This window comes from Macaca fascicularis, chromosome 13 (genome assembly GCF_037993035.2).
Source record: "Macaca fascicularis isolate 582-1 chromosome 13, T2T-MFA8v1.1".
NCBI lineage: Eukaryota > Metazoa > Chordata > Mammalia > Primates > Cercopithecidae > Macaca > Macaca fascicularis.
Window position 1 is genome coordinate 64,374,768 of NC_088387.1, and position 15,021 is coordinate 64,389,788.

The 15,021-nt window shown below is 35.2% G+C and overlaps 1 long non-coding RNA gene and 1 other non-coding gene across 2 annotated transcripts in view; one reads left to right on the forward strand and one right to left on the reverse strand.

Annotated features, from left to right (window-relative positions):
• LOC123568378 (uncharacterized) overlaps positions 1-15,021 on the forward strand; it is a 235,455-nt gene that overhangs the window by 158,691 nt on the left and 61,743 nt on the right. The gene's annotated exons all lie outside the window — the stretch shown is intronic.
• Positions 1,735-1,799, reverse strand: LOC123568517 (small nucleolar RNA SNORD78). The gene has a single exon (XR_006691889.2). It is a non-coding gene; the product is annotated as a small nucleolar RNA SNORD78 (small nucleolar RNA).

The window sequence follows — 15,021 nt, forward strand, 5'->3', positions numbered from 1 at the left end:
CAAATGTGTAGTAATCTATGACTTTAATAGTGAGTCACTAAACTTGATTAAAGGCGGGGGGGGTGTAAGAAAAAGAGAGAGGAAAATATGTTTATTGAGATTCATTATAGGTAGGTTTGTCTGTGCAGCTTATTTAGGAATTTCTGTCAGTATCTGTAGATCTCTTCTCTTAAAACTGTTTTCCCAGAGAATAAACCTGTAGTATTCTCAGGGGCAAACAGAGAGGGCTGGTTCTCATCCTTTAGGGGACAGACACAGATTTTATCTTTACCCTCATCCTCTGCTGTATCTGATGTTTCTAAACCCAGAGCCCTTCTGTTCTATCTCTTTAGTAATTAAACTTACAGTCCTATAAAGTGGTGGAGATCTAGCTGTTCTTTACAAAGACTTGAATTTATTAATTCATTCCTTCAACAAATATTTATCAAGTACTAACAATATGCCAAACACTGTTTTAGACACAATGGAAATATCTGTTTTCAAAACACAAAATTCTTTGCTCTTGTGATTTTCATCCCCCTTTAAGATTTTCATCTTAAAGTTAGGAACCCTAACTTTCAGAACTCACGAGTGTCTGCAAATTCTAAACTTTGGTGTTCTATAATGTGAATTGGCTTGCTTTATTTATTTATTTTTTGCTTCTTTGCATATTCTGTTTTTATTTTTCTATTTGGTTTGTTCAATGAGAAACCACTTGCTCATTTGCTTTTCAGGTCTAAAATTGGGTCGCTGTCATCTCCTATTCAATTCTTTTATCTTTTGGGTTTATTTCACATGCTTTTGGTCATTTCATGGGATTTAGGGAGGATATAGAGGTAAATGTGTAAGTTCAATCTGCCACCTTTTTAAAAGCACCTGTGAGTAATTTAGCCCAAATGAGCCCCAGCATCCTAATTCCTTTGTACCTGTGATGTGCTTGGGTAGCCCAACATGTCAACACAATTGGGAATCTGGACCGTCCTATATTAAAAGCCATTTCTGTTACATGCTGACCTTGTCTGAAAAGGTCTTCTGGCATCAGAATATGCACCTAGTCTGTGCTACTCTTCTTGCAATTATTGTGTCCTCTGACAGAACTGCTATTCCTTTTCTGGCCAGACCTCAAAGGACCCAGATTTCTGAGAATATGCAACTATTAGTGCAATACTTACCTCCAACTGTACCCGAACATCATCGTGTATAAGAATAATATTTAACCCCCTCAACCCAACACCAGCATCATATATTGCCTGAATGTAAGATAATCTGTATAGCTTCAATAAGTCTTTTGGCTAAGCCCCCTCACATTTTTTCCCCTTTTTTAGTCTTTGGAAGTTTCAATAGGAGGCAGCATATAAGTTTGTACTTTTATCACTATTCTGTGCATCTGTGGTTTGGAGGGAATAAATAGTCACTTGTCTAGAAGAGAAAGGGCATTATTTGTTCTCATCTGGAATGAGAAAATTCTTCTTGAGCAGTTTACCAGGGTTTCAAGCAAAAGAGGACAAACATATTCTACCAACCCCTGGAAACTTTTCATGGTGGTGGAATTTGTGGAGCTGAGTGACACAGGCTCTCTATTGTAATTCATTAAACTCAAGACACTGTGACTAAAACCCATGCCACTCCTGTGTGGTTGGCATGTCTTAGTTCAATGTCAATTTTGTTCCAAGAGATCAAAACCATACATTCTTAGGTGAAATCCTTACCATCAGAGTATTGTTTAATGTCTTCTCATTTTATGAGAAACTTCTTTTCTTCAGTATTAAATTTGTCTATATAACCATTTCAGGTCAGATATTTGACCGATATCATTACAGAGAAACTTCGATTTTCCATAATTTTCAAAATAGAGCCTGGTTCCAGAGCTCACAGAGAATGAGGGCTCCTAGGAGTTCAGCCCTGAATTGCTAGTTTCTATTTTGACATTAAACCTAGGAAATGCTTTTTAGATGTCTTGAGAAGATTTCGAGGAAGGAGAAGAAGGAGAATTCAATCTTTTATTAAGCTGTTAAGCTGGTTTGTGAATTCTAAACATGTGGTAGGAAAGGGATGAAGAAATTTAGTGCTTCTGACCTTCTTATTCCTAAAAATAGTTATTGTGTGTGAATAAAATTTTACCATCCTGAAAATAAATAGTTCAAAGGGAAGAAAATGTCAGATGATTTCAGGACTATGAAAATTAGTTATGTGAATACTAATATTAGAACTCATTGGTATAGCATAACATTACCTGACCAACTCTTTAGTGTCTTTTTAGATTTCTATCACCCTGTACTGTAAATTGCCTGTCCCTATATACTTTATTCTCAATAAAGTAATAAACCCTCATGTATACTTCCTTGAAAATGTCATGCTGCCTGGAACATATTTGAAGCATAGTAAATATTCATGACTATTTACAAAATGACTGTTTAATTATTTTTACCAAAAATGAATAATGAAGACATCTGCTGTGAAAGGCACATGGAAATGTTGAAATGAACATATTAATTAATCACTTATTTAGGATGTACTTGTTGAATGCCCACCGTGTGTCATGTATTTTGATAAGCTCCTAAGAGTATATTAATTAGGTAGATAGAGGTGGCAATGCATTTGCCAGATTACAATCGATTGGTGAAGACAAATAGTTAAATAAATAAACACAAAAAAGTGGGTTAAATGCTATAGTGGCAGAATTATAAACAATTAGATGGCATTATGACTGGGACTTCTCATCCAGAGATGGGAAAAGAGTCCCAGCTAAAGCTGCTATCTTAAATGATGAATACAAGCTATCTAGAAAAAGCCAGGACTTCTAGTCCCAGTATCGTTAAAGAAGCTAGTATTAGACCTAACTTATTATCTAAGCAACTATAAAGCTAGACCAATGCTGTGAAGCAAATATTTATAGCTATTGGATAGCAGCCATTGTAAGGCTGAGATCCTCTTGGGAGTGGAGGGGAAGCATTCTATTTGTCATGGCTTTCTGCCTGGGGCAATGTCCGATGCTTGAAAGTAGGAAGGAGAATTCTCACTGGGTAGAGTAAAACAAGAGTTTGGTGTTTGGGGGCTGCTAACATGGCTGGAATTTGTGGAGCATATTAGCAGGGGGAAGGTAGCCATAGGCTTCACTATCTGTAAATCTGCAAAGGAGTTATCCTCTGATTCTTGGGGTGCAAAGTGAAATTCCATTAAGGCATAATAGCAGGATGAGGGGCTGACAGCTCAGCAGAGATTTCTCAGCAGACATTTCCACAAAGATAGTGCCCGAAAAGTTGTGTAGATGATAAAGTTTTGACTCAACTAGAGTCCAGACTCCTTAGCAGCTAAGCCAGGCATTCAGTTGAAACCCTGAAACAGGCATGCATTTAGAATAAAGATCTAATTCTGACTACTTTATACTATCTTTGGCAAGTTCTTTGCTCTAGAACTAAGGGCAAAACTGAAATAAACTCATCATTAAAAAGACAAAAAACAAGGCTGAAAAAAATAAAACAATCCACCTGTAATCAAATGCCTCCAAAGCAGAAAGATAGCATAATCCACAGTCTATGATATATCATGCATAATGTCCAGCATATAATAACAGAAAGTACTAGACAAGCAAAAAGGTAGGAAAGCATTGCCCATGAAATAAAAGAGCTTATAGGAGCCAAGCCACTGTTGAAGTAGATGTTTAAATTATCAAACAATGATTCTAAATACCTATTAGAAACCTGTACATGAACTTGGAGATGAACAGCTAAACAATTGGATGGGAAAGATGTCAGCATAAATAGGAAGCTACCCCTAAAACGAATTTTTTTAAAAAGAAAATGCCAATCTTATATATTTCAGAAAATAGAAGAGAAGATATATTCACATTTACTTCATAAACCAGTACAATCTTGACAAAGACGTTAAAAGGAAAAAAAAAAAAAAAAAAAACAATATGCATCTGATACGGTTTGCCTCTGTATCCCCACTCAAATCTTATCTAAATTGTACTCCCCATGTGTTGAGGTAGGGACCTGGTAGGAAGTGATTGGATCATGAGGGCAGTTTCCCACATGCTATTCTCCTGATAGCAGGGAAGTTCTCATGAGATCTAGTTGTTTGGTAAGTGTCTGGGATTTCCCCTTATGGCTCGCTCTCTCTCCTGCTACCATGTAAGAGGGTGCCTGTTTCTCCTTTGCCTTCGGCCATGGTTTTAAGTTTCCTGAGGCCTCTCCAGCCATGCAGAACAGAGAGTCAATTAAATATCTTTTGTTTATAAAAAGACCCAGTTTCAGTCAGTGTGAAAACTGACTAATGCACCATCATTCCAAAATTCCTTTATAAGTATTAGCAAATTAAATTGATCAATATACTTGAAATCATGATTAAATGAGTTTTATACTAAGAGAGAAAGATTAGGTTAACATTCATAAAGATTAGGTTAACATTCATAAATCAATTATCACCATCTATCAATACACATAATAAAGAAAACATCATCTCAATTAAGAAAAGTTATTCAATTAAAATTCAAAATCAATTAGCTATAGAAATGATATTAGCACACTAGAAATAGAAAGAAACTTTCTTAAAATGACAAAGGCATTTATGGAAAACCTACAAGGAATACAAGTAATATTATATTTAATGATGACAAAAAAACAGATGACAAAAACTTTCCCTCCTATATTTGGGAAGAAAAAAGTTCCAATCTTACCACTAATGTTTTAAAAATATTGTCCTGCAGGTCCTAGCTAGTACTAGAAAAAGTAATAGGAAAAGATGAAAAAAGAAAGAAAGAATGAATGAAAGATGAAAGAGAGAGCATATATAAAAAAAGGAAAAATAAAACTATATTCCTATAATGACATAATTGTGTGTATCAAAAATGTAAACCAAAGCCATCTATAAAGAAACTACTAGAAATGATAAATTAGCATTATTGCTGGATGTAAAGGATATAAAGTAAATGTAAAAACATCAATGCATATCCATAGAATAGCCCCCAAAAAACAAAACCTGGAAACCTAAATTTAGAAAATTATTATTTATAATAGTTGCAAAATTTAAAAATGCAGGAAGATATTAACAAACATGTAACAACTCCAACGACAAAGTATAAAACTTCTTTGATAGTTTGAAATTAAAGATGTTAAAAAAAACCCCAGAAAAATATGTTAATTTAATTAAAGATTGGCAAACTTGATTTTATTGAGATGTCATTTATCCTAAATTTATCTATAATTTCAAGGCAATTCCAACACAAATTACAGCTGAATTTTCTGCAGAAATTGATATGTAGATTGAAAAAACTTATTTAAAAATGAAAACTTCATTATGTGGGTCTTGACTAGCCAACACAATCTTGAAGGAGAAACACAAAATTGGAGGATTTTAGTACCAGATTTTAGTACATATTGTAAAACTAGAATAAGTAAGACATGATGCTGTTGGAGTTAGGATAAAAAAATATATACCAATAGCACAAAATAGATATTCTAGGCCTAGATCTCCACACATGTAATCGGCTGATTTTTGTCAAACTTAATCTGAGAAAGGAGATTATTTTCAGTAAATAATGGTGGAAAAACTAGATAATTATATGGAAAAAATTTGAAATTTTCTCATATCACATATAAAAAAGTAATTTGAGATGGTTCACAGGCCTAAATGTAAAAGTTAAATCTATAAATATTCTAGAATAAAATATGTTCACAAGTTTTGGGTTGGAAAACATTTCTTAGGTGAGATCAAGAGTCACTAATAATTAACAGAAAAAGTTAATCGGACTTAGCTAAAATGTAAATATTTTGCTTATCAAAAAACAATATTACAATAGTGAAAGTCAAGCCACAGATTTGGAAAGGTATTTTTAAAACATGTATCTGACAATTCGCTTTTATTAAGGTTATATGAAGAACACCTATAACTTAATTATGAAAAGAAAACAACACAAGTAAAACATGGATGAAAGACTTGAACATTTTACCAAATCTTTATATAAGAATTCCCACGGCACATATGAAAAGTTGTTTGGTGCCACTGAATCACTGGAAAAATGCAAATGGAAACTACAGTGTGATGTGACAACACCCTCATTCGAATGCTTGAAATGAAAAATACTAAAATATCAAATATTGGTAAGGATATGGAACAACTAGAACCCTGTGTGTTCTTGGTGTCCATGTGAAATAAAATAGCTGTTATGGAAACCAGCAGTTTCTTAAAAGTTAAATATCCCAAACGAGAGAGCTGGAGATGAGATTGGAAGAAGCCACAGGTAGAAGGAAAAGTTGGAGGTCACAGTAGGACTGAAGATCCTCTTGCACCCCAGCCTACAGTCTTCTCTGTTAGAATGAGTGCAGGTCCCTGTCATCTTTGCATATCTGCAGTAGCTCTTTGGTGAGGTATAGGATTCTGTCTTTTAACAGGCTTCTGTCATTTTCTCTTAAGCCTTGCTTACTCCCTCCACCAAATGGAAAATAGATGTACAGTCTTCTTCATATCAGTTTCTCCTGTGTCCAGCAAACTTGTCTTGTTTGAATAAAGAAAGGATGAAGCTACTTTATTGAACAGGGAGGTCTCACATCACTGGCAAACTGACAAGTGGGGCTGTTTTCTTCATACACTGAGAAGGGGAGGCTTTTGGGAGCCCTTGCAGAAAACGCAACCATGTACACGTGTACTCTTTGGAATGTTTGTCTCTTCAAACTAGTTTGTGCTTAGCTGTATGAGAGAAGGTGATGTCTTGCCTCAGCTGGAAATGATTATTGTGCTTTTAGTAATTAAAAAAAATCCTCTTTATAAATTATGAAACCTTTAGATTTTAATAAAATCATTTGAGGATTCATCAGTTTAAATCTTAGGCCCACCTCCTTCTATACTCTTTACAGGATATTCCTGTAAGATTCTTTACTCCTTTTTATATGTGGCCTCATAAATAAGTTAAAGAAAAATAACAATTATCTAATGACTGATTGTCTGATTGCTACATTGCCGAACTTTTTCCATCTATGTTTCAGGTATAAGTTAAGAATCTGCTATGGTGTTTTTAGAAGATTAACTTTAAAATAGATTCTTCATTAAAATGCACAGTATTGATTTTTAAATTTGATTATGTAAATGGGAAAAAATCCTAGGATAAGAATACAGTGACTGTTCATGCCAATCAAACTTATTTTTAGTATGGAAGAGCACCAGAACTAATGACAAGCATCATTAGATATTGAGGCTCCACAGAAACTGAAATTCTTCATACATATAAAATAAAAGTCTTTACAATAAAGCAAATAATATGACATTTTACACAGAAAATAACACTTGCGAATTGTAATGAAGATTCCTGAAATACAAAATAAGTGCCTGTATGCATAATAAGATCTTAGCTAACTATGAGCCATGAGGAGATATTAAAATAAGAAAATTCTCATATACTTGGCGAGTTTTTGTTAGTCAATGTATCAATCATTGTGACAGTCTTTTTCACCAGCCAAATTCTTCTTATTTCTATCCCCTTCATTATCCTTGGTGGAGAATCTAATGAGCAGTGAAATGTCCAAAATATGGGAATCTGGAAGAAGTAAAGATCCTTAATAACTCAGCATGAGAAAGTCAGTTCCTGCTAATGTTTCCTGAAACAACCCAAAAGGGTCAATCATCAGGTATACAAAGATACCATATTCATCATAATCATTGATAAAAATTCACTATAATTTAATTTACAACTCTTTTTTCTAGGAATAGCCCTTTTGTAAATAATAATCACTTAACCTGAAACCAAACTGACCTTAAGATAAATCATTAGACAATTTCCAAGAAAATTGGCAAATAGCATTTGCATTTTTACTGCTATTAGAGTATGGGAGAGCTGGATAATTTTTTTTTTTTTTTTTTTTTTTTTTGAGACGGAGTCTCGCTCTGTCGCCCAGGCTGAAGTGCAGTGGCCGGATCTCAGCTCACTGCAAGCTCCGCCTCCCGGGTTTACGCCATTCTCCTGCCTCAGCCTCCCGAGTAGCTGGGACTACAGGCGCCCGCCACCTCGCCCGGCTAGTTTTTTGTATTTTTTTTAGTAGAGACGGGGTTTCACCGGGTTAGCCAGGAAAGCTGGATGATGCAGAATTCATCAGGTTGAAAACCACCTCTGGGGATTTAAGAACAGACCCCTTGCCGTTAGACTTAGGCAATGCCACAGCTCTTCTGATGCAGATGTAAAAGCTTTTATTGTTACTTTAAAAACCCAAGTGTAATAACAACATAGATTTTCTCCCCAGCTGAGTCCAACTTCCACACAGACAATTCATATAACGAAAAGGAGCAGGAGGGGACATTCCTTACACTGTCTTGTGAATGAACACCTTTTTTTTTTGTTGGGCCAGAAAACTCATTGTTCCATGCCATATATTCCAGTTGCTAAGGCATATGTTACACATATCAGATAGGGGATCCGATAACCCTAACCTTTTCTCAATATGCACTTCTATTGCTTGCAGACCTTTTTGCTAGTCCTAACCAAATTGTTTCCAGCCTTCAAGGGGAATGTTCTAAAGAAAACCTCTAGGAAAATAGAAAGATTAAAAATACAGCAAAATCATTACACAAATGTAAGGTCATTCGAAGCTATCCTGCATGAACAAGATAAAGTATAAAAATGGAAGAAAGACGTTGTAGCACAACTTTTCTAGCACATCTCAGATTATTTCAAATTCTTTTTCAGTGAGACTACTGTATGATTATTAATAAAGCCACATATAACGTTCAACCATGCACCCTCTTTTACCAATCCACAAAAGGCTCAAATTTTTCATTTAATGCTTATACTTTCATTTGTTCATGTTTAGAGTCATATGTAACCTAAAGATGCAATTACCATTTTTAAGGGCCTTCCTGCTTTAATATACAGCAAAGGGCCTTTGTTAAGGGCACTGAAGACTCTTCTACAAAATGCCTCCTAGCCTGGTGGTTTACTCCACATTCAGGACATATAACTTTTCAAAATACTTAGGGACATAATTTTGTGGAGCAGATTTAAATTCCATCCAATAAAATTAGAAAATGAACAGAAGTTCTGGGCAATTTAAAATGACATAGTGCATGCCTTATTAAATTTTAAAGAATAGAGTATAAATTGTACAAAGTATGTTCTTAGACCATAATGGAATTAAATAAGAAATCACAGTAATATAATTAGAAAATCCTAAAATATTTAGAGATCAAACAACACACTTCTAAGTAACACATGGGGCAAAGAAAAAGTCTCAGAAGAAATCTTAACATATTTTGAAATAAATGAAAATGAAAACATAAGATAAAATTTCTGAGCAGTAGCAGTAATTACAGGGAAATTTATGCATTTAATGCCTTCATTAGAAAAAAATAAAGATCTAACATTAAAAATGTAAGTTTCACTCTTAGGAAACTAAAAAAAGAAGAGAAAATTATATTCCGAAAAGAAACAATAAAAGAACAGATATTGATAAATTAAAAGTAAGAAGTTTATAGTGAAAAACAAGGAAACCAAAAGCTGGTTCTTTGAAAATATCAGTAAAATTGTGAAACTTTTCATTATACTAACCAAGAACAAAAAATGAAAAGTCATAAATTACTAATATTAGAAATGTAAGAAGGTCACACCACTACTGATCCCACAGACATGAAGAAAATGATAAAGGAATATTATGAAGAATTCTGTTCCCATAGATCTGATAATTTAGATGAAATAGAACAACTCCTTGAAAGCAAAAATCTTCCAAAACTCAAGCAAGGAGAAATACATAATTTGGCCTGTGTGTATTAAATGTATTGAATCAACAATTACAAACATTTCAAAATAGAAGTCACCAGATGCAGATGGTTTCACTAGTGAATGCTACTAGACATTTCAAGAAGAAAATAGTATCAATTCTGTCCAATCTTTTCAAAAAATAGAAGCAGAGGAAACACTAACTCATTCTATGAAGCCAGCATTACACAAATATGAAAACTAGACAAAGACATTGAAGGAAGAAAACCATAGAACTCTATCACTCATGAACACAGATCCAAAATCCTCAACAAAATATCAGCAAATGGACTCCAACACTGTATAAAAATAATTATATACCACCACCAAGTACAATTTATTCAAGGCATGTATGCAAGGCTGGGTTAACATGAATAATCAGTTAATGTAGTTGATCATATAAACAGGCTGAAGAATAAATATTATATGATTATATAAATAAATGTGATGCAGAGAAAGCACTTGACAAAATCCAACACTAAATACATGATGAGAAATTTTCAGCCAATTAGAAAGAGAGGACTTTTTTATCTTAGTAACTAATATCTACAAAACCCCTAAGCTAACATCATTTATGAGGAGAAGCTAGATGCTTTCCTCCTAAGATTGGGAGCAGGACAAGGATATCTCTTCTTCAATTCCTATTCAACAGTGTACTGGGAGTTCAAGCTAATATAAGAAGATAAGAAATGGAAATAAAATCTATACAGATTATGAAGAAACAAATAAAACTGTCTTTATTTGCAAATGATATAATTGTCTGTAAAAAAAATTCCAAAAGTCTAGGGAAAAAAAACCCCATCCTGGCTAACACAGTGAAACCCTGTCTCTACTAAAAAAATACAAAAAAAAAAACAAAACAAAACAAAACAAACTAGCCAGGTGTGAGGTGGCGGGCACCTGTAGTCCCAGCTACTTGGGAGGCTGAGGCAGGAGAATGGTGTGAACCCGGGAGGAGGAGCTTGCAGTGAGCTGAGATCCGGCCACTGCACTCCAGCCTGGGTGACAGAGCAAGACTCCGTCTCAAAAAACAAAACAAAACAAAACAAAAAAAACCTTCTGGAACTAATGTTAATTGATTATATCAAGGTTGGAAGATAAAAGGTTGATTTAAAAAGTCATTTGCCTTGGAATATACCAGCAATGAAGCACTAGAATTTGAAATTAGAAACATAATACCATTTACTGTAGCACCAACACATGAAATATAGTCCTCCTTTGGTATCTGTGGGGATTGGTTCCAGGATTCCCCAATCAAATTAAATATACATATATTTTATCTGCAGTTAGTTGAATGCATGGATGTAGAAGGCCTAACTGTACTTAGGTATAAATCTAACAAAGTAAAATGAAGTCTTTTTCAAAAATAAAAAGTAATGAGCTTTTCAGCCAAAAAATAACATGAAGAGAACATAAATGCATATTGCTCAGTGAAAGAAGCCAGACTGATAAGGTTACATACTGTATTATTGCAACTATATGACATTCTGGAAAAGGCAAAATTATAGAGGCATGAAAAATTAGTGTTGCAAGGTGATGAGGAATAAGAGATGAATAGGTGGAGCACAGTAGGTCATTAGGGCATTGAATATTCTGTATGATAATATAATGGTGGATACATGACTCTAAGTGTTTGTTAAACCCATAAAGCGATACAAAACAAAGAATGAGCCCGAGTGCAAATGCTGCACATTAGTTAATAATGTATTGAGGAAGAAAAAGAATTTGTAGGAATGCAAGAACTGAGGAATGCAAGTATCTTTAATTATTAGACCCAGAGAGACATTAAAATGAGACCACAATCACACTCTATTCTTCCCTTTGACCTACCTGTTTATCTCGTGAAACTGCTTGCTGTTGCCACAAGTAGCTGTAAATTAACCTAATAATTCCACACTGGACACTATAACCTATATCCTGTAGCTTACAAATGTATAGCCAATCTCTAATCTATGTTATTCTGTAAACCAATGAGAACCTCTGACAATTTTGTATCAGCCCATTCCTGGTCCCCGTTTTTTGACTTTAAAAATCTTCTTCTCACTAATTGGAGTGTATGACCCAAATAATCCCTCTACTTTTATTTATTTATTTATTTATTTATTTATTTATTTATTTAGACAGACTCTCACTCTGTTGTCCAGGCAGGCTAGAGAGCAGAGACGCAATCTTGGCTCACTGCAACCCCCACCTTCCAGGTTCAAGTGATTTTCCTGCCTCAGTCTCCCAAGTACCTGGGATTATAGGTGCATGCCACCATGCCTGGCTAATTTTTATATTTTTAGTAGTGACGTGGTTTCACCATGTTAGCCAGGCTGGTGTCAAACTCCTGACCTCAGGTGATCCGCCCACCTCTGCCTCCCAAAGTGCTAGGATTACAGGCATGAGCCACTCACCACTCCCAGCCTATACACTCTCTAATTTTGCCTCAGATTCTTCCTTTTAGGTCAACAGTATCGATAATGGTTCAACAATGGTGCCAAGTGTACCACACCAATGCAAGGAGTTAATAATAGTAGAAACAATATGGGAGGGGTAAGTAATGTAACCTGAGAGTGGATTCATTTTGCCCACTGCCTAGATCCAGCTGATTTATTAAGACAGGGGAATCACAATAGAGAAAGAGCTTAATTCATGCAGAGCTGGCTGAAGAGGAGATCGGAGTTTTAGTATTACTGAAATCAGTCTCCCACAAAATTTGGAGGCTATGGTTTTTCAAGGATAATTTGGGGGAAGTGGGGGTATGCTGAGGAGGTTGAGGGGCTGGGGGGAGTGAGGGAGGTGAGGGGATGGGTAGACTGTGGGTGCTTGCTGCTAACTGGTTGAGGATGCAATCCAGGTGTAGGAAATGCTCTTCTTGTGCACTGAGTCACTTCTGGGTAAGGTTACAGACGTGATTGGCAGGTACAGGTGGAGCCATTGGGTGTCAGACATGCAGAAAAACCTGAAAAGACATGTCAAAATACCAAGCATAGGTTCTACAACAGTGATGTTATCTTCAGGAGTAATTGGGGAAGTTACATATCTTGTGACCTCTGGAATAATGGCAGGTAATCATTTATGTCTACACCTTAGTAGAATTCAGGGAAAAAGGAAATCATAGGACACCAGACAAGGCTTGGATATTAGGAGTCTGAGTACATCACAGAAGTAATTGGACTTACCCGAAAACAAAACAACAAAAACTAAGAGTTTATTAAAATACCATTCAAAAATTAAGAATGAAGAAGAATCCAAAGTTCAGAGCAAAAAGAATGGAACAATATACGGCAAGGTATAAGACTGTGGATAAAACACTAGATGTAGTCACTATCTTATTTTTATTTTAGTCATTTTAACAGGTGGGCAGTGAGAAGTATCTCGCTGTGATTTTAATTTGTGTTTCCCAAGTAACTAATTATGTCACACATTTCTTGTGTTTTATTGTCTTTTGTATATCTTCTTTGATAAACTGCTTATTTATTTATCTTTTGGCCATTTTCCCTCTCATTTTTATTGTAAATGCCGTGAATATATTGTAGAAGCGGGATTAATTGTAAATGTCCCACATTCTGATTTTTTTTGCATCCCACCATTTAACATATCTCTTGTTCCCTATATTTTCTATAAAGAGAAGTTGTCCCAGAAGGTTTGATTAGTTTTAGGCTCAACTTTTTGGTCAAGAACACGTTACTGCTAGTGCTGTGTGCTTCATATGGCATTGCATCAGAAGATTGTCATATTTTAAACAATAACACCATTGATTAGGGATCCCTCTATTGTAAAATTCCTCATCAATCGTTCAATGAATGATTGCTGCCTGAATCAATTATTTCATTAAATGTTGTAATTTTTTTAAATGTTTTTCTATATTTACTAACGGAAATTTTTCTATAAAGATTTTCTCTCTTTTATCAATGCATAAAAGGAAAGATAGGATAAATGCTTATTTCATTTTAATTTATAATTTTCATACAGAGTTGTTGATGCCTTAGTTATTTCCAATATTCTTAGTTGCTGTCATTGTTGATTGTTGGATTCCTCTTACTTAAGAAAATTGAGTATCAAAAACATAATTTAAAAATATATATTTAGTGGATTTCAGTTAAATGCATTCATTGTTTTCTGTTATTCAGATTGTCTCAACTTTCCCACAGGAGTGTCCTTCATGCTGATTATTCTGTTGATAATTTTGTCAAGCAAATGATACCTATTATCACCTCCAGGGAAGGAGTCCCACTCTAGCTGAAGCAGTAGTGCCAAGTTTCAACCCACTCCATCTTTCAGGGTGGCCAAGAAAGATAGGACTCTGGTTAGTCTGGCAAACCCTGTGCAGGAGTCTCCCCAAAAGTGGAGTGCCCCAAACCATTCTGAGATGGGGCCAGTTGGGATTCCAAAGAAAGAAGCACCAAATATTAAGTTGATTAGTTTGAAGCATTCATTAGGAGAATCTTATTTACAGAATGCTGCAGCATATCCTCAGGCAGAAAGGGAAAGAAAGGAATGTTTTACCTGAATATAACTTCAGTGACAAGGTCAAGGTTGGAAACTTGTATAAGAGTTTAATGAACTTGGCTCACAGAGAGGACTAGTTTCTTTTTTCCTTTTTGATTTTTTTGAATCAACTTTTAAGTTCCAGGGTACATGTGCAGGATGTGCACATTTGTTACATAAGTAACTGTGTGCCACAGTGTTTTGCGGCACGGAACAACCCATCACCTATGTACTAAGGCCAGCACCCATTAGCTGTTCTCCCTGATGCTCTCCCTCCACACCACCCCTCTGACAGGCCCTAGTGTGGGTTGTTCCCCAGCATGTATCCATGTGTTCTCGTCATTCAGCGCCCACTTATAGGTGAGAACATGCAGTGTTTGGTTTTCTGTGTTAGTTCACTGAGGATAATGGCTTCCAGCTCCATCCATGTCCCTGCAAAGGATATGATCTCATTCCTTTTTGTGACTACACAGTATTCCATGGTGTATATGTACCACGTTTTCTTTATTCAGTTTGTCATTGATGGCCATTTGGGTTGAATGCATGTCTTTGCTATTGTGAATAGTACTGCAATGAACATATGTGCATGTGTCTTTATAGTAGGAAGATTTATGTTCCTTTGGGTATATACCCATTAATGGAGTCGCTGGGTCCAATGGTATTTCTGCTTCTAGATCTTTGAGGAATCACCACAATGTCTTCCACAATGGTTAAACTAATTTACATTTCCACCAATGGTGTAAAAGTGCTCCTTTTTCTTCGCAGCCTTGCCAGCATCTTTTGTTTCTTGACTTTTTATTTTTTATTAATTAATTAGTTATTATTATTAT